This window comes from Apium graveolens, chromosome 5 (assembly GCF_009905375.1).
Source record: "Apium graveolens cultivar Ventura chromosome 5, ASM990537v1, whole genome shotgun sequence".
NCBI lineage: Eukaryota > Viridiplantae > Streptophyta > Magnoliopsida > Apiales > Apiaceae > Apium > Apium graveolens.
Genome location: NC_133651.1, coordinates 10,418,763 through 10,445,136, shown reverse-complemented (window position 1 = coordinate 10,445,136; position 26,374 = coordinate 10,418,763). Strand labels below are relative to the sequence as shown.

Genomic DNA, 26,374 nt, shown 5'->3' with positions numbered 1-26,374 from the left:
TCAAAAGGGAGCCTGGGATGACCACACCAAATCACCAATTGTCACGGATCCGAGCTCCCCAGAAAACCTAGACCTAACTGTAACTGTATGTGTCTCAACTTCCTTGGGCCCGATGACCGCCATTAGAGGAATCTTTTGTTTTTCGGCATTTCTGATGAGCTTCGGAAGACGCTCACCACTGCGAACTTCAGCCTGAATACTATTAGCTTTCATCTTTCTGGTCACCTCTTTACAGTAGTCCAACTATAGAAAAGCACAACCTCTTCTTATACTAATATAACTTTTTGGTAAACCAAATAAACAACTTAAATCTTGTAAAAAATGTTTGGTAGATGGGCTGATGGAAGTTAAATGTATAATCATGCAAGAACTTACCTACATGTCTGCGACGGGCAAAATTCTAGCTTGAATTGGAGAAATCCATAATGGAAAATCTCCAGCATAGTGCTCTATCAGCACTCTGAAAAATCGCTCCAGGGACCCGAGAACTGCTCTATGAATCATGATGGGGCGCTTTTTTCCCGAGTCAGAATCAACATATATAATGTCAAAATGTTGAGGTAAATCAAAATCAACCTACATATGAACAAAAACACTGATTTAACTAAGAACAACATATTATCTGTTTGCCAAAAGAAGTGCAGATTAAACTATACTAGTAAACAATTCAAAGAGCACAAAAATTCTCATTGCTATGCAAAAACCATTTAATTATCAATATCACTACAAGAAATCTGGCCATTTACGACGGGTTTTTTGAACTGAAATCGTCGTAATTGAGCCATTTACGATGGAAAAAATCATCCTTTTTGGTCGAGTAGTAAGTTGGTTTTTTCGTCACAAGTTAAAATTACGTCGCAAGTTAGGAAGGAGGGGCCCACATACTCAATAAAATAATAAATCTACTTACGACGGAATTTATCGTCGTAAGATACTATAATACGACGAATAATAACGTCGTAAGTTATGAACTTACGACGGAAAAAATATCGCTTATTACTTTACGGGACCCACTTTTAATGAAATAAAATATAATTTTACGACAAAAGAATTCATCATAAGTTAAAAAGTTACAACAGAAAAAATGTCGTATTTTAGAAGGTGGGGTCTACAAGCCGGGAAATGAAAATTCAAAAAGAAAATTTAAATATGAAAATGTATACATTACGACGGGATATATGAAGAACAACCGTCGTAAGTTTGTTTTTCCAGGAAAATTATGACGGAATATTTGAAGAACAATTGTCGTAAGTTTATTTTTCCAGACTAACCAAATACTAATATTTCAGTATCCAGCCATTTTCGGCTTCCAATTTAAATTCTAAACCTGCCAAAATCTTATGCAATCGCAAACTTAAAACAAACTCTAAACCTCGCAATCAAGTCATAATACATAATTTATATTAGTTATACCGTAAATCCATACTAATTCACAATCAAAAGTAGAAAGCAAACTAAAATTCAGTTTACAAACCAAATTATGTTTACAAGCACAACTTAGTTATCTTACAAACATTCAAATACATAAAGCTAATATTAACCCCTAATGACTGGACCACCATGAGGGACATGATCATAAAAAGAACCGCTCATGTCACGATCTTCATCCGTCTCGGTACTCTCGTCATTGCTCTCACCATCATAATTAGGTTATGTGATTGATCATTGGTAGCGGTCCATATATAATTGTGTTAATTAAATTTTACCAACCAAGAATCGTAATTCCTAACCTCAAGTTTGTCCTCTTTAGAAGAAAAACTCTCACCAGCTCTCTCTAAACAGTCAAGTGCTTGGTGTGAATGATGATGCATGCATGCTTTAAATATACTAAAAACATTGTCAATGGCTTTAATATATTTTATTTAAAACGAGACAGAGAGACTATAGGGCTCAGACCAAGACAAGGAGAAACATGTATTATTCCTCCCAATATCCCAGTCCATGATATTTATATAAATATATGATTAGGGATATATTAGTATTTGGTTGGGGGCTAGCATGCACCAAAATTTTATAAACTTGGTTGTTTTCTCTTTGGGTATTTCCCTGCAAGTGTGCTTCCGGAGCCTATTTGTGTCTGGTTTTTTACAATTTTAAATTGCATAAGGAAATGTTAATAATCAAGATATAGGAAATCAAGGTAATCTTTCATGGGTGCTAAGCTGGCCTATTTAAGTTTCGAGTTAATTAGGCGGCCTTTATGTTTCCAGCTTCCAACAATTATTCAGGAATGATTTCAAGTGACGAGGCATAAAAAAAAATTAAAACAAAATAAAAAATCAAATTGATCATACCTTGGCAGCTCCTGGTTCGTGGGTCTTATAGATATTATTTAGGACCTCCACCATAACCCTAATAAAAGCTTGACGCGTCTCTCTGGTAATAGGATGGTTCGGAGGTAGTGAGGAGTCTCCTTCCACCACTCCATGTGCTAAGAGAGGAATCTGCTCGTGTGTCAACATATACTCTTCGGGATTGGCTCGAGCCTGGGCCAAGGTCTCATCCACGACACGCATGAACATTTCATCTTGTAAGCGAGTCAAAGCAGATCTTCCAGAGCTTCCTTCTCCTTTCCGAGAACGTGGCGGACGTGCACCAGGCTCTATAACAACATAATGTCGATATATTATCATTGGGAAGAAACTATATGTAGCAACTCACGCTCATATATTTTAAAAATTTCCAGTCTATAAAAGAAATATACCGTAAATATCAGAGGCTCGAACCCGTGGATGTCCAAGAATTACGTTCTTACGAACTCCACCCACCGCTTCTACCCAGCTCTGAATTTGGGTCACCTTAGGATCAACTCCTTTCTTTCCGCATATGCTAATGTAGCGGTCCTATAAAGAAAATAATTAGACACTGAATCTGAAAAAGAATAATTATGTCAGGAATTATACACATCAGTAATACTCACATTGTAATTGAATGGTTAGGGGTGTATTATTTTATTCAAATACACATCCATTTTAATTTATCACTTCCATGAGGCATGAATAATTAAAAATTCTAAGAATTAATATATAGCTATTTGTAGAGATTATTAAGGCTTGAACTATTTTATACTGAGTTTTATAATTAATTAAAAATCAAAATTCAAAATCATAAATTTATTAATTTAAGAAGATCAGAGAGTCTGTGTATAAATTAGCCTTAGCACATATTTTTTCTATAGGCAGGGCATCCATACAATACAGTAAATAATGGTGGGAATAATGGTGGGAATAATGTTCCTCTTCCCGGCTCTCCAACGAACTCAATTACATACTCTTGTGAAGAATGTTTCAAAGTTTTAATTATGAATGAAAATATTTTATTACTTACGTGATATAGAATGCCACTTCACGCATGTTGGTAAGAACATGATGTGCTGCAACATGTATGGAATCCACATCTAAATGGTAACATGTATATGCTCTGAGGAGCTCTACCGGATATGTAAACGCCTCGAGTTTATGTGGATCCCGTGAGCGATCATCAACCACATTACGACCTAGCAAGTTGTGCGCTGTCTCAACTCCTGACTCAAAGTACATGAAATAGAAATGTGTCAACTCTTCATGTACATAATTTTCTGCAATGGAACCTTCAACTCGTGCTTTGTTCCCTACTTTTTGTTTCATTTTGTGTTGTAGTCTTTCAATATTATACATCAATCGTGATGGGACAGGGCTGTCGAGTCTGCACTCTTCGGGTAGATGAACGGGAAGATGCTCCATTGGATCAAACAAAGTTGGAAAGGATTTAGTCTCCAAAGTACAAATGATCCCAGCTATGTTTTTGTCCAACTGCCTAATATTTGATGCAAGTAGTGTAGTTGAGCACAAGTCCTTGAAAAAATTTGAAAGATCACAAAGTACTTTCACTACACCAGAAACTGAATCAGACAACACCTGTTACACAATGGTGGCCAAAAAAACTGTTGTCCCAAAAAATTAGACAACGGTTAATTGGTAGTTGACCAAAAAGCCTTGTATCATTCTGTTTCACACAATGGTGATTCAACTTATTCAAAAATGTTGTCTAAATGATGCCCTTGTGCTCCAATGAGACAATGGTTGTATTCATCCTCATTGTGTGACTTCGATTGGTACAAGTGTTGTTTAGGTCACAAAAAACCGGTGTGCTTTCTATTGTTTTACACAATGGGTTTTAAGGACTGTTGTGCAACTTAGACAATGGTTTTCCGGTACCAATATGTTATTTATTTGAGACAATGGTGCAGAAAAACCAATGTTAGAAACAAAGCATAACAGACAATAGTTTATCACCTCTGTTAAGTAAAAGAGTTTCAGACAATGGTGTCTTACTCGTTGTCTGAATAACCTGCATTGGAAAATATGTTACAACAACTTTCATGAAAAATCGGTGTCTAATTTTCAGAGGGTTTGAATTTTTTTTACTGTAAATTTTATTTATATAAAATTAAAAAAAGTCACATTTTCTTTATCGTTGGATTATGAATATACTATTCTGAGCCGTTGATTTTCAAAAAATTAAAATTTTCGTTTCCCCTCTATTTTATTTAGATTCCCGCCTGAATTTTTAAAAAAAATTTGAATTTTTTTTGAAGGTGATTGAGGTTTGGAAGAATGATTTTCTAAAATATAAGACAATAGTTTTAAAATTAAACCATTGTACGAAAGTGTACAAACAAGGTTTTTTTTAGGAAACCATTGTGTCATGACATCAACCTTTTTGACAAAATATAAGGCAACAGGTTGGGCGAAAATCCATTGTAAGAACCTGTACAAACAAGTCTGTTTCGTTAAAGCCATTGTCTATTGACATCAAATTTCTTGACAATCCCAAAGACTTGAATGAGACTTGAATCGTTACCGTACGCTTTCAAAATGTGCTACAAGAGAAGTGATTGGCATGTAAAAACTCACATTATCAAACACATGTTTAAATATCACTAAGATTATACGAAATAAATAACTTATATTTTTTCGTTATAATATGTTGTATTGTAATCATATAGGTACGTAGATCCCGTCATTACTTTCGAAATATAGTCGATAACTATACATATGAATGATTCGGGACTTGTTAAGTTTACAATATTACATAGAGACACCGTATGAGTAAAGAAAAGTGAAACGAGCCATTTAATGTCGATCCATTTGAATATTTCGTTTTTTCTTAATTTAATTCGATATAGGGGTTTAAAATTTGGAAGAATGATTTTCTAAAATATAAGACACCAGTTTTAAAATTAAACCATTGTACGAAAGTGTACAAACAAGTCTTTTTTAGGAAACCATTGTGTCATGACATCAACCTTTTTAACAAAATATAAGACAATAGTTTAGGCGAAAATCCATTGTAAGAACATGTACAAACAAGTCTTTTTCGTTCAAACCATTGTCTATTGACATCAAATTTCTTGACCATCCCAAAGACTTGAATGGGAGTTGAATCGATACCGTACGCTTTCAAAATGTGCTACAAGAGAAGTGATTGGCATGTAAAAACTCACATTATCAAACACATGTTTAAATATCACTAATGTTATACAAAATAAATAACTTATATTTTTTCATTATAATATGTTGTATCGTAATCATATACATACGTAGATCCCGTCATTACTTTCGAAATATAGTCGATAACTATACATATGAATGATTCGGGACTTGTTAAGTTTACAATATTACATAGAGACACCGTATGAGTAAAGAAAAGTGAAACGAGCCATTTAATGTCGATCCAGTTGAATATGTCATTTTTTCTTGATTTAATTCGATATAGGTGTTTAAAATTTGGAAGAATGATTTTCTAAAATATAAGACAACAGTTTTAAAATTAAACCATTGTACGAAAGTGTACAAACAAGCCTTTTTAGGAAACCATTGTGTCATGACATCAGCCTTTTTGACAAAATATAAGACAACGATTTTGGCGAAAATCTATTGTAAGATCCTGTACAAACAAGTCTTTTTCGTTCAAACCATTATCTATTGACATCAAATTTCTTGACAATCCCAAAGACTTGAATGGGACTTGAATCCTTATTGTACGCTTTCAAAATGTGCTACAAGAGATGTAATTGGCTTGTAAAAACTCACATTATCAAACACATGTTTAAATATCACTAAGGTTATACGAAATAAATAACTTATATTTTTTCATTATAATATGTTGTATCGTAATCATATACGTACGTAGATCCTGTCATTACTTTCAAAATATAGACGATAACTATACACATGAAAGATTCGGGACTTGTTAAGTTTAAAATATTACAGACAGACACCGTATGAGTAAAGAAAAGTCAAACGAGCCATTTAATATCGATCCATTTGAATATATTGTTTTTTCTTAATTTATTTCGATATAGGGGTCACTACCACATAAATGGTCTTTAATAACACCCAAACAACGAGACTCGTTCCCGATTTACTAGATAAATTTTTTAAAATGATTTCTTCAAAGATCCAACCGTACAGATATTAAGATATATCAATTTTAGTCATATGAAAAATTATAAAAAAATTTAAATTCATCTTGCATGTCAAGATTAGAAAATTTTAGTAAAAGTACAACTCCAAACAACGAGAATCGTTCCCGATTTATTAAATAAATTTTTAAAATGATTTCTTGGACGATCCAACCGTACAGATGTTAAGATATATCAAGTTTAGTCATATGAAAAAATTATTAAAAAATTTCAAATTCATCTTGCATGTCAGGATTAGAAAAAATCTAGTAAAAGTACAACTCCAAAAAACGAGACTCATTTCCAATTTACTAAATAAATTTTTAAAATGATTTCTTCAACGATCTAACCGTACGGATATTAAGATATATCAATTTTAGTCATATGAAAAAGTTATTAAAAAAATTCAAATTCATCTTGCATGTCAGGATTAGAAAAAATCTAGTAAAAGTACAACTCCAAACAACGAGACTCATTCCCGATTTACTAGATAAATTTTTAAAATGATTTCTTCGATGATCCAACTGTACACATATTAAGATATATCCATTTTAGTCATAAAAAAATATAAAAGAACTTCAAATTTATTTTGCATGAAAACTTCATATTATAAAAAAATTCAAATTATCAAACCGTAATGTGAAATATTTACCTAGATTTTTAAATATTTTTTGTAAAAAATATTTTTTCATGCCTGACCAATAACAAAAATACTTTTATTATTTTCTCTCCCCTGTCAAATAATTTATCCCCCTATGAAAATTTGGTTTCCCCCTTCATTTCTCGATCCCCTTTACTACTTCACTTTCCCCCTTTACTTTTCAATCTCAATTGAAATTGCCTCTGTCCCCTCCCTCTCGCTGCTGAACCGATGCATCACTCTATCTCTCCCTCTCTCTCTTTTTAGAACCGATGCATCTTTTTCAACTCATTCTTCTTACATAATCTGCGCAATTTGCCGTTGTTTATCTAGGCGAACTCGGTCTCTTTCAATATAAAGATGTTAGTCTCTCTCTATCTGGGTAGGTGCTCAAATGTTATTATTCACTAAAGTTTCGTAATCAAAAGTAGAGTACACTTGAGTAGATCATTTAGTAGATGAAGGGGATTGATTTTGGGTTCAACTGGAGCTGGCAAGGGTAAGGGTTTGACTAAATTTTTGAAGAATGGGAGGTATGCTCAGCGTGTTGGATCTGGTTCCCCTGTGTATTTGTCTGCTGTTCTTGAATATCTCACTGCTGAAGTGAGTAATCTCTCTCTCTCCCCCTCACTCCCCCTCTATCTCTCTCTCTCTCCCTCTCTCTCTCTCTCTCGTAATTAGTTTCTCTCTCTTTGTTATGTATTTATTTATTTGTGTGTTAATTCTAATTCACTGGGAGAGATGTTGTGATATTGCATATACTATGGTGATATTGTGTGTTTGGTTAAAATAGTCTAAAATCATTTATTTGGGCATCCAGGTGATATTTCAAGCCACTAGGTTGATTACGGTTGTTAATGTGGTCTTTCGGAGAAAAATAGCAGATGCAGAGTCACTATCGCGCAGAGAGCCATACACCAATAAGCCTTCTGGATCTCCATGTGGTTGTGTTTTGGCAATGAAAGTTGGGTTGCGGCTTGGTTTACCATTGTATGCATTCTTTCCTCTTGTATCGGACCTTGCTGCACAAATTTCTTGTGGGATTTTTTATAAAGAAAAGTCAAGTTTGCATAATGGGAGCAAATGCAAACAATCAGAATCAAGAAAAGATTGTTGTCCTTTTGGACCTGGTGCCTTTTGGTACAAATTTTGATAACTCTATAGCCTATCTAATATATCAAAAATTCTATCAAAAGGAAGTGGGTATCGAACCTTATTATTTTGGTAAATACGAGGTCTTGTATTTGCATTATCCAGGTATGAAATGTTTATTTTGATTTTGCAGTATCAAGTATATGCAGGCGATTGTTTGATTAATGCAGTCGTACTTCATACACTGATAGGTCTTCCTGCATCTCCACCTGCACCTTTAACCTTTGATAGTGAGGCATATTCCGGTCTGGATAGTAAAAGGAAGGAGACCTTTTAAGCCCCTGGGGGTTGACGTCAATAGGTAGCAACATAAAAATGGACTTCAAGGCAGTGTAATTGCAATTATAGTTTTGCTAGGCTCTCTGTCTCTGACTCTTTATTGTGCAGTTTCTTGGGTTATGTTGTTCAGACACAGAAGGAGAAATGCCCGACCAGGGTTAAATTCAACAATTCCAATGCCTTCACTAGCAAAATCCTCAGGCAAGACTTGTATCCACTATCCAGTGGTGTAAAGTATAGTCTTTCTTGTATCCACTACTGATCTTGCATGCAGAAAAAGTTTACCATTGTTATCCATCATTACTATGATCAGATTTAGAATAAAATGAATCTTTAGTGTGTGAAATATACTTTTAATATTACAGAGGCATGTGAATTCCCACTTTTTTTGGCATGTTGACCCAGTATTTTGAGTATATATGTTGTCAATTCGCAGCTTCAAAGATTGGCAGTGGCCTGAGTTTTATTTCACCATCATACAAAACTGGCCTTTCCCCTTATACTAAAATTTCTTAGTAGCCTGATGTTCTGATTATTTTTTGACAAGACTTCTCGAAGGCATACACTTACGTCTATGGTTATGCAGGGAAATTATTCACAAAGGAACTACCATCATCTTGCTGTCACCAAATGGTATTTTTTTGGTAATTGCAAGCAAAGATATAATCATTTTCATATGGGGCAAGACTGGGAATTTCTTTATATGTGTGTGCAAATATAAGGTAATATATAGGTAAATTCATTATCACAGTTATAGTTATTTGTTAATATTATTGTCATGCCAGCTTTTTAGTAAGTTATTGTTCATACATGCTTTTGCAATTTTGCAAGTATGTTTCCAGTCACGAAATGGGTTGCAACAGATGTTATGTGGTGCATGTTTGGAAGCATTTTAATCCATTGACTTATTTTTTCTACCTACCTCTTGTAAGTCATTTTAGGTAATAAAAAAACTTAAGTTATTTATTTTCCTTAAATTATGTAATTTTAACAACCCTTTTTATTTTAGTTGCCAAGATGTTTCAAAATTATGAGAGAAGTGTATTTGTTTTATGTTATTGTTCTTGGGTAAAAAAGAGCATGTATCTTGGATAAAAAATAAGCATGTATCTTGGATAAAAAATTAGATTGTTCTAGTATATATACATCTGAAATTGATTTATTTTATACTAGTACCTTGTATATAATGTAAAATTTGTGCACTTTTGATTAAGCTTTTTCCGATGCATTCAATTTGATTTAATTCATGTCCTAACTCCAACAAATAACTAATATTACAGGTAATAGGATGTTAAGTTTGAAGATGGAAGAGAAAAGGAGGGGAGCTCAAGATCTCAATTTCTTAATTGAAAAATGAGTGTTAAAAATAGATTTGTAGCTATAATTGTAATTCTTCTTTATAAATTTTGAATATTAAATTTTAATTTTATTTGTAACTTTTACAATAGGATTAAGACACAATTTTATTTTAACAATACTATTTGATTTGTTTTAAATGAGTTTGATCTGGTACACAATTGTGTGAAAGCCATTAAAAATTATTAAAACCATTGTATGTCTTACTTTATAAAATTATTTTCTTCTAACAATATCTTGGTCATTACAAAAACTGTTGTGAGCATAGCTGAAACACAATACCCAAAAAATAAAAAACCGTTGTCTAAAGTATTGTTTTCTTAATAAAAACCATTGTTTAACTAGATGAAATTTATACATAAACTGTTGTAGGAGTAAATTCACATAACACTATTTTTAACTATTGTGCCTCTAAATTGTTACAACGGATAAGAAACTGTTGTTTGTAGAATATTAGAAAGGGTCATATGCGTTGTGTGAATAAAATGAGATAAAGGTTTTATATTCAGTTGTGTGATGTATTTGTTACAATGGTGCGAAACCATTGTATGAGTGCCAAACACACCGCCCCCGGATAGACAACGAAAAATTCATCTTTTAGACAACGGTGGAAAAACATTGTCTGATTCAATATTTCTTATAGTGTTTGTGTATGTCATCTAGAAGAAGTTCACGAAATGCAGAAGATAAAAACTTTTGCATAAATACGTGACAATCATGTGACTTCATGCCTTGAAATTTCAACTTAGCTATCTTAAAACATCTCTTCAAGTTTGATGGGCAACCATCTGGAAGTTTCAATCAATGTACCCATTTACATAACAATTTCAGCTGATCTCGGGTGAGTTCATATCTATCTCTAGGCCTGTGTCTACCATTCATCCATAACTCTTGCATGATGCCCATTGCCTTTAAGTCTTCTCTTGATCTTGTGGTATCCTTCATTTTGGCACTATATAAAATAGTTTGAAATATGTTTTCAAACACATTTTTCTCCGTGTGCCTAAAATCGATAGAATGACATAGACGCAATGAATCCCAATATGGTAGATCAAAGAAGCTAGTAATATGTGTCCAATTGTGTAAATCCCCAAAGCCATCTGCCCTTTCTTTGTTATGTGGTTTCCCTGGTGGTGGAAATGTGATTCCAGCACACATGTTATGGACAATTCGACCTTTTCGTCAACTTCTTCGGCACTTGTCTACGTTCCACATATGTAACCCATAAAAGCTGGACTTCCTGTTGTGTGGTAGCTTCTTGGCTTTAACTTCAACCATACACACATGACAAGCCATATTTTTGTGGTTGACCATCCGCTAACCATACCCAACCCGGGAAAGTCACTGATAGTCCATAACAAGGCAGCCCGTATCATGAAATTGGTCTTCATAGAAGCATCATATATCTGCACACCAACCTGCCATAAACTAATAAGTTCATCAATCAAAGGCCTAAGATAGACATTCAGATTCCTCCCAGGATCATTTGTCCCGGGTACTAGTAGTGTCATAAATATGTATGGATTCCTCATGGACATGGTATGTGGAAGGTTGTACACAAGTAGTACTACATGCCATATTTAGTATTCAATAGAAGTAGCAATACTGTACGGGTGAAATCCATCAGTTGCAAGACCGAGCCTTACATTACGAATATCCGCTGCAAAATTCAGATAGTTTTTGTCAAATTCTTTCCATTCTTCTCCATCTGCAGGGTGACTAAGAACCCCTTCAGTCACAATTCTGTTCTTGTGATACTTCATATATTGGCTGTATGGGTAGACATGTACAAACGCTGTAGACGAGGAGTGATCTTAAAATATCTTAAGATCGGCTTAACTTACAGTACTTACAGTTTTCCAAATCTTTATCATCACCGTAGAACAACATACAATCATTCTCACATACATATATTTTTTCGTATCCCAAGTTCAGCTTCTTGACCATCTTCTTGACACCATAATAATTAAAAGGAAGTTTATGCCCTTCCGAAAACACATATCCAAGTAAGAGGAGTAACTCATCAAAGGCCTTATCACTACATTTATTATGATTCTTCCAATGTAGTAATCTAGTGACAAACTTAAATTATGTGTACTTGATGTTGCCCGGATAAATTGGTCCTCCGACATTACTCACATTGTATAAGAATTTAGATACTTGCTCATTCGGCTCCTCGTGGACACTATTGACATATCCAAAATCTTCCCCTCTAAAGGCATTTTTCAACATCTCATATTCATCAAATACATCTTCGCGATCATTCATTTCTTCATTTCGTGAGCCACCTTCTTTTTCATGATAATGCCATGTGGTGTAAGTCTCAAGAAAACCGACCGCATATAAGTGAAACTTGACATCGGAAATGAGTTGAAAGAGTTGATTGTTACATGTATTACACGGACATCTAATCAAAAGTTCCAGATCATTCGGTTCCTTGCTATTTTTTATTACAAATGCCAAGATATCTTTAACCCCTTTATTAAATTCTCCCGTAAAACCATAACCACCGGGAATAATTCGTTTAGTGATCCAAGTAGTTTTATAAGACATCTATAAATGAAAATAAAATGCTAAGTGAATAACATATAAGCACCCATATGAATATATATTACATGTAAACATAAAAATTTAAATCACACATTTAAATACATATAAACAATATAAAAGATGACTAAAATTTAATACTTAAATTAAAGACTGTAAAATTCGATGTTGTTATGTTATCATGTATTTTGAATGATATGAAGATATATTTTTGTGAGAAAAAATAAGTGAAAAGAGTGAACTTTGAAAAGAGACAGTGATATTTTGCACATATTTACGACGGAAATAAATTTCCATCGTAAGTTTTAATAAAAAATATTACTTTTGAACAGTTAGCTGGTGGCATTTAATATGGAAGGTGGGAAAATTACGACGGAAACAGTTCCGTCATAAATACTACTTACGACGACATGATTTCCATCATAATTTATAATTAAACGACGTTGTTATTATAATTAAATTTTTATTATCCTTTTTTGTAAATAAATTTAATAATAGAATAATAATGAAATATTTCAACTTACGACGAAATATAAATTCCGTCTTAAAGTATATCTCATAGTTGACTGATTGCACATTTGACCGTAAGTTTAATAATAAAATAATATACTTACAACGGATTAGTCCTATCGTCGTAAAAATTTAAGATGGAATCTAAATTTTCATCGTAAGAAAGGCGCACACTTTTTTCCGTCATAAGTTAACTGTCGTAAATAGCCAGTTTTGTTGTAGTGTATATATATAACCAAGTTTTGTGCTTAAACTTGCCTGTATAGTTGAGCACTGCCACCACTACAATAAAAAAGTCCATAGACATCGCTTTTTGGCCGATGTCTATGTTGTTTCCCAACCGATGTTGATGTCGGTGATGTCTATTCTAGACATCGGTGGATACCCGATGTCTATACTCGATTAAACATCGATTTTAGTTAAAAAATAGATGTCTATGTGTTTATTATTTACATAAAATGCTATAAATAAATTATATAATAACTAAATTACACCTAATTAAACATGTTAAACATATCATGAGCTATGTTTTTGTCACAAAAATATTGATTTTAGTGAAAAATATTGATGTCTATGTGATGATTTTTTACAAAAAATGCTATAACAAAATTATTTAATAAATAAATTACACCTATTAAAACATATTAAACATATATTGAGCTATGTTTTTTGTCAAAAAAACATCAATAATTTTGATAGAGGTGATGTAAAATGACATATTAAACATCTGTTTCGTTAATGAAAGGTGATGTCTAATTTAGCGTATAGATATCAGTGTTTTCTAGAATGAAGTGATGTCTATGTATCATTTAGACTTGAACATGTTAGTCTTTCACATCACTTGTTTGTCTGAAACTGATGTAAATTGCATTTTTTGACATCAGTTTTGTTTGGTTAAAAGTGATGTTTATAATGTCACTTGACATCAGTTTTATCTTAAACAAAGTGATTTTTATGTTTCATTTATACTTCAACCTGGATTTCTTTGACATCAGTTTTTTTACCTTAAAGTGATGTACATTATCTTTTTTGACATCAGCTTTTCTTAATTGAAAGTGATGTGTAAGAAGTTTATAGACCAAATTATGTAAAGTTTTACATCACTAATTTTCTAAAAAAGTGATGTACTCATTACTAATAGACATTTGTTATAAATAAAACTGATGTCCTTTACTACATAACCAAAACTAAAACATTGGCATAACAAGCATCCATACAAATCGAACCAGTCAATCATTCATACATTTAACCATTCAATCATCCAAAAACCACCAACACCAACCCCATCATCTATATCAATCATCCAAAAATCACCAACACCAACCCCATCATCTGCATCAATCATTCGAAATCTACAGAATCTACATTACCAAATGTACAACCCCTAGCATTTGCAAACCTATACACCAACCCCAGCATTCATACACTTATATTCTTACTACACACCGTCTAAATTACCAAATGTATGACTACGCAAAAGAAAAGACCTTGAGTACAAGAATTGATCATATATGCTCTTGGATGAACTGCAGGGCCTCAATGCGAACTTCATCTAGCTGTTCAAGGTTGTAACACGATCGAGTCTTTGCCAACCACTACAAATCCCAAACAAACAAAATACAGTACATGATTGAAAAGTAATCATATTGAAAAGTAACCATATCTCAGTATATAGCAAACTGGAAGAGTCAAAGTAATACCTTTTTATCAAAATTCAACTTATCATCATCGATAATTTCTTTCATGTATCGCATTATTAAATACGCACATTCAATCCTACCGGGTTGTTTGGGAGATCCCTATTTCATTAATAAAAAGACAAATCAGGCATGTCAAATAAGACATATATATTAAGCACAAATATTAGGTACTCGATCTATTATACTTACACTAAGAAACTTTGCCTTGGCCATCTTGTTACCCCTACCTGTTTCAGAGTTGTAACTTTTCAAAGCCCTGCATATAAAACATAAAATCTCATACAATGTACAGAAATGAACATGCAATTCTACAAAATTATTACGTTAATAAAAATTTACCTCGATAACGCCTTTTCTAGTTCAGAAAATTGTGTCGGGTGAGGTAGTGGATTCAGAATATATTTTTTCCCCTTCCCAGATAACGACCAAAATCCAATGCATACTATTTTCATAAAAAAACAAAGAAAGATAGGACACATCACATTGAGGTTTGTACAGTAATTTCCATGTTTTTAATTTTCAGTATTACAATAAGTACTTACTTCTGATTATGCGGAAGAAAGAATAGGCGATCCGGGTTACCCTCTCTCAACCGGTTTAAAATGTATGCTTCAAAATCAGCATTCACGTGATATGTGGATCCGGGGTCAATAAAATAAAATGTCTCCGCCAGTTCTGGTGTTTCACTAATCTCAGCATGCAAGTGCCTATCGAGAGAGCGTTGAAATTAAAATGCAAGTTCTGGAAAATTACAAACATTAAAAGGAAATGATCATTAAAAAGAAAAAAAAGGTAACTTACGCCATGTAACTTGCAACTACTGCTTGGCCTAGCATTTCAAACTCCAATAAAGACACAACATTGTCATGCAACAAATAAATTGTTTTTTATGTCCAAACACATTCGGCACACATCGAACCTGGATACTGACCCCGGTAGTTTTCATCCAAGTTGTTGCATGTTTATACAACAGGTTAAAGCCCTTTGGCACTTTTGCACCTGGCTTTTCTTGAAAGAATTGTGCCTTCAAATCCTGCAACCCTTTATTCTTTTTTATTTTTTCAGCACTTGTTCGGGGCCTTTCTTTTTTCTGCACCTGATGATAATATAAAACCAAAATAAAATGCACATACCACTTAATTTTTAATATCTTGAAATGAACAATTTAATTTCAAAATTCAGACAATATTATCCATATATATTATTCATCATACAATAACATTTGTGTAGATAATTAATTCCCCAGGCCATGCGAAAAAAGATCCTTGAGCATCGCGGACAGTCATCATATCATCACCACGCGTCTCAGCTGGAAGCAAGGCATCTGGTTTTATGAGGCCATCAATGGAGACACATTGATTTACAATTGGTATATCAACTCCATGTACCAAATCAGTTAAATTATCCTCGCGAGGATATACCATACCAAATGCAACCTTATTCTCTAGTCTGTCGACAGATAGCTCACAAGATCGTTGGGCCTATAATATTTAAATAAACAAAATTAAAAAATTAAGGTAACAATGATTTACCTTAGTAAGATAAATCACAAGGTTGCTCACAAAATTAAAATAACTTACGTGACTTCCAGGAGGTGAAGGCCTAGCTGGGCCATCTATAAAAACACAGTCATCATCTTCATATACCAACACAACTCCTCTTGCAGATGGTGGATTTGACTTCATTTCTTTATCCTTTTCTGGATCGCAACTTGCCTTTTCAGACGGCATTGGAGAGTGAACAGTTCCTCCACTTTCGATCACTGACTTGAAGCGATCAATCTCTGCCTCGAGCGCTTGCATTTTTTTTTCAAGCAGTTCATCCCTTTGTCGATCACGGGCCATCAACTCTGTCTTTATGATTCGAAGCTTTGGCTCTCTTGGAAAATTAAAGTATTGCTTTGGAGTGATGTACCCTCGAACAGCCCGAACCCTCCGAGAATGCTCACGACTCTCCAAAGTCGTTGTCAGAACATCTTCAGCACCAGAAAACTGAATCTCACCAATCCTCTTTTTTTTCCAACAATGTGTTCTGTTAACAAGAAAATAAATTAAAAGAAAATAAATTAGCCGAAATGGAGTTAACTAGTTTTAAGTAAAAGATATATTATAATTATTTCGCATAATTGTAATTAGTGGCCATGGAATGCGTCTTAAATTGTAAGAAGTATAATTAAAGACCAATTAACTATATCTATTTAAGTTATACAAGCTTGCTAAATCACACATGAAAAAAACAATACAAAACATTTTCCTACTTTACTGCTTTATGTCGTCCTAATTTTACTGATTCACATACTTTAATGTGATTAATGCAATATAATTTATGCGATATAATATAACAGTAAACTGATATAATTACCATTACTGCACTAATTAAGGTATGGCCTTTTTTAATTGATAGTGGTTATTTAAATAATTTAACCAAAATTAAAACTTACAATTTTATCGCATACAACATCCAAATCTTCATCGACCTCTTCAACCTCTTGACCATTTTTCCGCTTACGAGCCTTTTGCCAAAAAATCGCTCTATCCGGTTCTTCTCCCGGATTCAGCCTTCCTTTTTTTATCTATTACAAATAAAATTAAATGTAGTAATATCAATAACTCCATGGCTAAAAAATGTAGGACTCTAATTTATTATGGACTAACCTATTTTAAATTAAATATAGTTATACAATTAAATGAACTTTTTTTACCTCATCTTCTTTTAAACCGATATAGCCCTTTCTTGACAACCGGTGATGATATTTTCTCTTAGACATTCTTTCACTTTGTGTTTCATGAATTTCCTAAAAACATGTCACAAGATTACAAAAATTACAACAGACGATGCAAAAAAATCACCAAAATCATATATTACAAAATTAAAACATACCTTCGACTTAGAATTAGTCCTCTGTCTCACAAACCTTTTCCAGGTTGCCTTACAAACGTAACCATAACCTCTTGGAGGCTTACTCAGCTTCTTCCTTTCTCCAATAAATGGAAGCACATACTTTCTCGTCAAATCATTCTTAAAATGTCGCCATTTAGAGCCTAATGACTTTAAGACCATGTTTTCAATTTATGGTTTAACTTTGAAGGTCGCCTGAAAAAAAACACAAGTTCGCAAAACCATAACAGGAAAAACTTATATTCAAGATCTACATTTGATAATAATTTTTTACAATTGATCTAGTACCTGAAGATCTAACCAAAGCTTTGATTTTAATTCAGGGTCTATATTTGGCCAGGTAGGAATATCGATTGGAATCGTAGTCCTGGCCAACATATCAATGTAAGACTGCAAATGAGCTCTAGTTTCCCCATTAGGAATCCCCCATTCATTGGCAGTGACTTTAACTTTCTTCCCGCGAGCTTTCTTGACAAGCACTTTGTACATTGCGCATACGCCTCGTTTACCCCAGACTTCCTTGTAGCAGTATTAGTTGTAGTATTTATATGTTCTGAGTTAGTCGGTTGAGATTCCGATGCATGCCCTTCATTGTTTTCATCATTGTTCGGAATATCCTCCAGCCGCTTGGGGCTTCCATCGCTAAGATTCTGTGATGCGGTCTTTTCTGATTGCTTTCACATTAGCTTTTTTGGTGCCATTCTTTCCTCTTCCTCTAATCTGAAAAATTAACTAATATTTAATAGATTAGAACAACTACTCAGTTCATGGTATAATGTCTAACAGATATGTAGAAAATTAAAAAAAATTCTCACTTAATTGTCAAGGAAAATTACAGATAGACCCCTATAACTACATTGAAAAATTACAAGATAACATAGATCATAAGATACATTACAAATAACAAGAAAAATTACAAATAACAAGAAAAATTACAAATAAGGAGAATATATAGCTAGACTCCTATAACTTTTTGACCCATATACCCTCTATATTTTCTCTTCTATTGCAAACACTTGCATTATCAATATTAGTATGGTCATATGTAGGGATATTAGAACAGAATGGGGGAGGATTGCAGGAGGTGTCTTCAGGAGCATCTTCATTGTAAACATCATGATAGTCTCGAGTTTTCATCGATAACACAAGGGACCAATTAGCATTAACTTGATCCTCAATAAAAAATACTTGGTTTACTTGGTCAACAGATACATATTTGTCCTTTTTGTGACCTGGTCGATTGAAGTTGACAAGGGTGAAACCCAGATCATCGGACTTGACACCTTTGTCACTTGCTGCCCATGTACATAAAAATAGAGGGGCCTTGAATGCGTGGTAGTCTAATTCCCATATTTCCCGGATTATTTCCTTAGCACTAGTGACTTGGACACACCACTATTCTGAACTACCCTTGCATTATCTCGATCCTTTGTGTGGTATCGGACCCCTTCAAAAACATAACTTTCGTAAGTCAAAACTGAATATGAAGGTTTCCCAGCTAACCATTTTATAGTTTCAGATACGGCTTCCGCATTCTCCCTCATTTCTGTACTGACCTACATGTAAATTATTGATGCATATAAGTGGCTACAAATTTTAAAAAATGACTTATAAAAATAAAAGAGAAGGAAATAGAATGTAAACCAAATTTTTGTTCAAACCACTGTACACTCTTCTTTTTCCCTCGATAAATCTCTTCTAAATATTTTTTATGCAACCTGAAATTACTTACATCAGATTCGACTAAACTACATCAAATACAACTTTAACAATTATATGTATACTTATTTATATTTTACTTACATAACATACGGTTCCACTTCCGAATTATTACGAAGAACTGAAATATAAGCCTCATCTCGTTCTTTTTCCGCAACTGACTTCATAGTCACACCACCGATTGGACCAGGAATATTTTCTTCATCTTTTGGAAGACCGGCTGTGCTACTACTCCCGCTATAGAACTCACTGCAAAATTCTAGTGACTCTTCTTTGAGGTAACCTTCAACTATAGAACCTTCTGGATATAATCAGTTTCTTACATAACTCTTCAATATTATATTGAGGCGTTCAAATGGAAACATCCATCTATAAAAAACCGGTCCACATAATCGCAGTTCCCTTACTAGGTGAACCATAAGATGTATCATAACATCGAAAAATGACGGAGGGAATATCTTCTCTAACTCACATAGGGTCAATATCACATCTGCTTGTAATTTATTCAACTTCGACATATCTACAACTTTGTTGCACAGAGAGTTGAAGAAAAAATACAATCTTATGATACTAACCCTAACATTTTTTGGAAGCACTCAACGAATGCAAATAGGTAGTAGTTGTTGGGGGAGGATATTGCAGTCATGGGACTTTAAACCATACAACTTTATATCAATCATCGATACATAGTTTCTTATATTTGAAGCATGTCCGTATGGAAGTTTCATGTCGTACAATGATGCCACTATTGTTTGTTTATCTTTCCGGGAGAGAGTATAAGGGGCAGGAGGTAGGTATGTTCTTTTCTCACCTACTTCTGGAGCTAAATTAGGCTGTATTCCCATGTCAACCAAATCAAGATGCGAGGCAAGGCTGTCTTTACTCTTGAATTTCATGTGCAGAAGTGTCCCTATTATATTATCGCACACATTCTTTTCGACGTGCATCACATCTAAACAATGTCAAACATGGTGAAACTTCCAATACTCTAACTCAAAAAAAAACTGATTATTTTTTCCATAGAGACTCCACCATTTTTGGCTTCCCCCTTCCCAAAACCAAACCTAAGTTGCTGTTGTTGCCCCAACACTTCCTCTCCGCTATGTAGTTCTGGTGTAAAAACAAATTCTTGTTCTCTATTAAAAGCTGTCATCTGCCTCCTATACGGATGATAAAGATCTAAATACCGACGATGTCCTTGGTAGCTCATTTTTCTACTATGACTTAGATATTTAGCCACGGTCTGATCACCGCATACTGGACAGGCCCTATAACCCTTATTAACGCACCCCGACAACTTTCCATATCCCGGGAAGTCATTTATTGTCCACATCAAGATTGCCTTTAGAGTGAAAAAGGATTTGGTATGGGCATCGTACATGTTTGGTTCAGCTTCGTCCCACAATTTTTTTAAATCGTCGATCAGTGGCTAGAGATATACGTCAATATCATTATCAGGCTCTTGTGGGCCTGAAATTACTGTTGTTAACATCATAAACTTCCTCTTCATGCATAACCATGGAGGAAGATTATACGTTACTAACATAATTGGCCAGCAGCTGTACCGATTATTTAATCCATTATTGTGTGGATTTATACCATCGGCAGCTAATCCTAAATGTATATTTCTTGCCTCGCTACCAAACTCAGGCCATCTACAATCTACATTTCTCCAAGAAGGAGAATCAGAGGGGTGACGCATCTTTCCATTTTTGGATCGATTATTTGCATGCCAACTCATTAATTAAGCAATAGATGAAAATTTAAACATTCTTCTAAATCTGGGGATTATCATAAAATACCACCTAACCTTAGCTGGCACATTTACCCTAACTTGACCATCTTTCCCAACTGTCCAGCAGGAGAGATGGCATTTGGGACACTTGGAAGAAGACTCGAGAACTGGACCCCTGTATAATACGCAGTCATTTGGACAAGCGTGGAATTTATTATACTCGAGGCCTAAATCAGTCAAGGTTTTCTTGGCTTTATACATAGTAGACGGAAGCAGATTATCTTCAGGAAGAATTGATCCAATTGATTGAAGCAGATAAGTAAAAGCTTTATCGGAAACTCCAAACCTAGCCTTCCAATTATGTAATTTTAAGACCGACTCTAGTTTAGTACACTCACTTCCCTCAAACAGAGGTTGTTCCGCATCGGTAACAAACCTCTTAAAGTTATCTGACTCTTTATCGCAATCTTCCCTACTATAGGTTGCTTCACACATGTTAAATATTTCTGAAATTGGTATGGGCTTCGAGGGAGGACAAGTACTACCAACAGATGACCTAGTACTATTATCATGGTTTTCTCCATGCCAAATCCAATCAGAATATCCTGAACTAAACCTTGATTTATAAAGATGACCTCTGATTATATTCATAGAAAAATTTTTGAAGTTAGAGCAAGGGGCACAAGGACAAGGAATTTTCTTGGGGTTTTTAGCATTTTCCTCGGCAAATATCAAGAAGTTCTCAACAATAATTTCATATTGTAGAGAATCCCAATCGGCTTTTATCCAACACTTATCCATTTAAAACCACGTGGTATGTCATTAAAAAATTCAGTATGAGGCTTATATTTATTTTATAAGTCTAATATTTATTTTATAAGTCTAACTTGATTTTAAGTATGACAACCACACATAGGGCAGACTATAAACGACATAAGAAAACTGAGAATTCATATTATACATAATGCATATTATACATTTTAATGTTATACATTTTATTATAATATGATATGAATCAATTTGTAATGCATTACGTAATTCATACTATACATTTAATTATAGTACTAGTACTATATATTAACTAGTCATTCAATAGTTAATATATAATCACTATATAATTAACTATAATTAATCATAGTATAATAGTCAGATCACAGATACAGATTATCAAATTATAAATGTACTATTTTCAATTAAACACTTGCATACACCATGACTAAATTAACCACACACTTGCATACAAAATTCAGAACACGACTTCATTTAAATATAACACACCTGAATACCAAAATGAATTCTCCTGTACATAATTGAAAACAAACCAAAACTGCGATTTCATATTATACATAATGCATACTGTACACAGCACATAGATCAATATAAGAACCAAATACATAGCACATAGACAAAAAAACACTATCAAAACTAACAAAACAAATCAAATGTATAAGCGTACAAAACAGAGTTGGAAAAGAAAACTCACCAAAAATCGAAAAATCGAACAACACTAATTTCTTGCAAAAACATATCACAACTTTATAAACAAATAAAAACCTAATTTACAAAAATAAAAAAAAATACAAATGTACAACCAAAAACACCCAAATTACCTAAATCTTTAAATCTTTTTTCTCAGATTAGGTCATGTATACAACAAGAAGAAAAGTATTAGCAACAAGTTTAGACACTAAATTAATAAAAAAATAAGGGGTTCGAATTAGAAAAAACCCCAATTTACAAAATTAGGGTTTTGAATTCAAAAAATCCTTAACTTGTAAAACTGGTCTTCATGCAGAGAAGATCAGTTCGATTCAAGTAGATAAAACACTTACCGAAGTAGAGAGGTTAACTGAAAGAGGCTTAACGGAGAGATTGAGAGCGGTGAGAGGTTTAGAGAGAGAGAGAGAGGTTCGAGAGAGAGAGAGAGGTTCAAGAGAGAGAGAGGTTCGATAGATTGTGATGGTGAGATGATGGCCGGAGTTCAGAGAGATTGTGAGGGGAGAGAGGTTCGATCGAGAGAGAGAGGTTCGAGAGAGAGAGAGAGAGAGGTTCAAGAGAGCGAGAGAGAGAGGGGGTTCGAGAGAGAGAAATAACAGTTTTCAGTTTGTTAATTTTTAGTTTTCATTTTTTAGTTTTTAGTTTTTTGTTTTGGTTTTGTGTCTGAAGATTGATTTGGGGGGAACCAAAATTTGGTTAAGGGGGAGAATTTTGGGATTGGGGGGGGGAATTTAGAACTAAAACTGAATGAAAATTTGACTAAGGGGGGAAAGAAAAGGTGGGCACGAAATTAATTTTTTTGGTGAATTTTAGACATTGGTTTAATTATAACCGATGTATATAAAGAACAAAGATATCACAAAAACACAGGGTGATGTCAATACTTCTTTTAACATAAGTGGCAAAGTTAACCGATGTCTAATGTGTGATGTCTATTGACATTATTCTTATAGTGTTCCAAGAGCATCATCAATCTTGAGATCAATCTTTGGTCCATAAAAAGCACCACCGCCTTCATCAATTTCATAATTCCACCCTTTATCTTCTAAAGCATCCTTAAGTGCCAATGTTGATTTTTCCCATATGTCATCACTTCCCACAGATTTCTCTGGTCTGGTGGAAAGGTTCACTTCATATTTCTCAAAACCAAATTGCAGTAATATCATAACTTGTTTGGTTAAGATAAACATTATGCATCGAGCAATAATTAACCAAGAATATATGATATATTATTACCCGTAATTCGACTTCACACAAACATAAATCGATATTGAGACTATATCGTTATTGAGACTAAAAATTTATGGACAAATATCGAAACTTAGTTTGTTACACAGTTATTAACATATCCTCAACTAACTAAAAAAATTAGGATTTTAAATTGGAACCCCCAATTTGAAAATTTGAAACTTGGTGTTCAAAGCTTACCCAGTTCAAGTTAGCCTCATTCTTGATGTTCTCGCCTCTTTAAACCTCTGACTCCAAATTTCAACCTCTAGACTCGAAACCCCCAAATTGAAATCGAAGTTTTGACCTTGAAGCTTGTAGAGGATAGAGTTGGGGGAGATATTCTTGTTGAAATCAAAGATTGTAGATCCATATTACTCAGCAATGAGTCCACTGTTCTTTTTCTTCAGTGTTCCGTCTCGAGAGAGAGTAGAAAGAAAATTGTTCTTTCATTTTATTGGATCCGTATATAGCAATTAGGGTTCCTAATAATGCTTGTGGATATCCGCTATTAATCTTGTTGTTCTAGCTATTGGGCCACAATATCCATATATTCATTCAGCCCAACTTTGCAAAGCAATCCACAATCTCTATATATATTTCACAATCTCTACATCACAGCAAGCGATGCGAGTTATATATATTTTCGCCAATTAGGGTTCCTAATAACGCTTGTGCATATCCCCTATTAATCTTGTTGTTCTAGCTATTGGGCCACAATATCCATATATTCATTCAGCCCAACTTTGCAAAGCAATCCACAATTTCTATATTTCACAATCTCTACATCAAAATTCCAGTTTTGTATAGCACTTAACGATCTTTTCACCCGAGCTATAAAACCCTCACCCGACTACATAACTAGCACACCAATCAGAAGTTGAAATGTACGTATCAATTATAATTAAAGAACAGGCAATGAATTTAAGCGAGGGAGACAGTGAAAACCTGGTAGACTTGAAAGCTGAAAGGCTCGAAACTTTATCGATTGCACGAAGTCGTTGGAAACAACTGATGATACTGATATTATTGATGATAACCAGGATGAACAGCTTAGTTGAGGAACATTTCCATAATTTTCTGAATGTATCTTAGGGGGTTGTCTTTGGTAGAGATATAAATTCAAGAGTCCATGTGTTTAATGTCTCTTGTAAAACTTCAAATTTGAGTTCCTATAATTTCTCAAACAAACTATTTTAAATTTTCTATAGGCACACAATAAGCACAAGCTCAATTTTATTTGGTGAATTGGTGTGAATGCAGGGTCCATTAACATTAAAATCGATTTCACCAATGAAATAAGTCAAACTCTTGAGAATTTTATGTGTCCGTGGCACACCATAGAAATGACGATTTACCACAAAAAATACTAAAATTGGAATGTGGAATTTTGACTAACTGTGTTATTGAAGCAGTCCTTGAGCATGAAGCCAATGTAAGGTATAGAGTACACATTCTGTAGGTAAGTTTGTGCACATATACTTTTGGAAGCATGCAAAGGGAGTTCCTCAATCTGCATTACATCATTTGAAACTCTTGAAATATATGAAAGATATCCATCATTATGGTTATGGCTGGAAACAAAAAAGTATGAAACCATGCAGGGGTCTGCTAACTTTATCTAACACTGACAAATTTTATGATTTATCTAACATCATGAATTGTTTTTCTTGACATAGCAACAGCTGCACTATTATTGACACTCCAGGTGTTGGCGACAACATGTACTACTCAGCGGTGGTGTCGCCAGAAATTTATAGATGTGGGATTAAAATAGAAGAAAATTTTTTATAGCTTATATATTTCTTTAAAAACTTTGTTCTAGTGGGGGCTAAGACAGTTTCTTAAGTACTTATATGTATTCTTTCTAAAAATGATTAGTTACATATAAAATTTTCTATCTTAGTGTGGGTTTTAGACTTCACTAGCTCCTATGTAGCTCTGCTATTCAGGATGGAAGACGTGGATTTGATGCTTTTTGTAAGAATTCCGCCTTCCAAAAATCTCCCCCAAGAGTTCCGGGAACAAACCCTGCTTTTTGTCTGAAAGCATTTTATCTTTAACGATGCGACATATCTGATTTATAATGCAATGTCATTCCATTAACAGTTTGGTATTAAATATTTTACAGTTTGGTATTAAATATTTTACTATGTATTTGCCACTGACTGCGGCTTTTTAACTAGGGATTAGTTTTGAAAGCTATATTACCCTTTTCTATGTAGTTTTTGCAATTGGTGACCTAATTGTAATACCTCCGCATCTAGATATTACCCTTTTCTCCATAGTTTGTTCAACTGGTGACCTAACTGTAATACCTCCGCATCTCTGTATACGATTGCCTTTATAGTTATGCTTGTCTTTGTCTTTGAACAGAGTGGTGCCATCGATTAAAATATGAAATCATACTATTCAAATTTATAATCTGAGCCTAAAAAAACAAATCATGCGATTCCTTCATCTGTAATCATAGGGGTGAAAATTTCAATAAAACTAAAATCATAAAGAGAAAAAATAAGCAGCAGATCCCAAATGGCTTTTATGTTACGAACATACAACAAATCAAAGTCTAAGCAGTTTACGATCACAACATAAATGGTTTGCAACACTAGGAAATGAATCATCTTAAACAAATGATATCTTAAAACTCTATTACAGGGCTTGACAGA

General features: G+C 33.8%; 1 pseudogene; it reads right to left on the bottom strand.

Moving 5' to 3' along the window:
- LOC141659788 (threonine--tRNA ligase, chloroplastic/mitochondrial 2-like) lies at nt 1-23,644 on the bottom strand (annotated as a pseudogene).
- Between the last annotated feature and the right edge of the window lie 2,730 nt (nt 23,645-26,374).